Genomic DNA, 971 nt, shown 5'->3' with positions numbered 1-971 from the left:
TTTGAACGCTGTGTCAAATGTTGCATACCAGACCTGTGTTTAACTCTAGTAGATCATGGAAGACGCACAAAGACGCTTCTCAACACGACTGATATCCACACACTTTAACTTGATCAAATTAAAATATCAAACAGACTCGAATGAGTACAGAGATCTGCTTCTAGTTCACCCGTTATGTCCACACGTTCTGATGTAAAGCACAGGTTTGTGTGTGTGAGGGAGTGTTTGTGTGTGTGCGTGTGCGTGTGTGAGTGTGTCTGTGCGTGTGTGTGGGGGGGTATCTGGGCTGTCCAGGCTGTTGGTTGATGGGGGAGGCTGGGGAATATCTAACCCCTCTGTGTTCTCTAGTCAACAGGAAGTCAAGAGCTATACATCTGTCTCAGCTTGATAACACACACACACTAATGCCCCCTGCCCCCCCCCAAAAAACTGCCCCAAAGCAATGTCCCCATCAGCAGCATTATAAAACATTGAAAAATGTCAATATGAACTCACATGTTATTACATATGACACACAGTGTATTCATTTGACTGCGTTTATTCTTCAAATTGATGTCTTATAATTCGTTTTTTCCCCCTTTAACAGTTTATTAAACATTTGAGTCTTTTATGTCAGTGACACTGTTCATCCTTGTTAGAGCTGCTCAACAGTCTTTAATTTTTTTTTAACAAAGTCATTAAAGACTATTCCATTCTATACTATACCGTACTGTACTATACTGTTCTATACCTCACTGTTCTATACTATTCTTTTCTACTCTATACTACACTTTACTTCACTATTCTATATTATACTGCTCTATACTTCTCTTTCTATGCTACACTATTCTATTATATCCTATACTATTCTAAACAACTCTACTATTAGAGCACAGACAATTTAAATAAATGTAATATTGATAAGATTGATGCTATTTAAAAATGTGCTTTAACTTGTATTATTTTCACTTTTCAAATGAGACAATGATATT

This window comes from Triplophysa dalaica, chromosome 21 (assembly GCF_015846415.1).
Source record: "Triplophysa dalaica isolate WHDGS20190420 chromosome 21, ASM1584641v1, whole genome shotgun sequence".
In the NCBI taxonomy this organism is placed as follows: domain Eukaryota; kingdom Metazoa; phylum Chordata; class Actinopteri; order Cypriniformes; family Nemacheilidae; genus Triplophysa; species Triplophysa dalaica.
The sequence above is the reverse complement of the archived record's forward strand: the minus strand, read 5'-3'. Positions refer to the sequence as shown.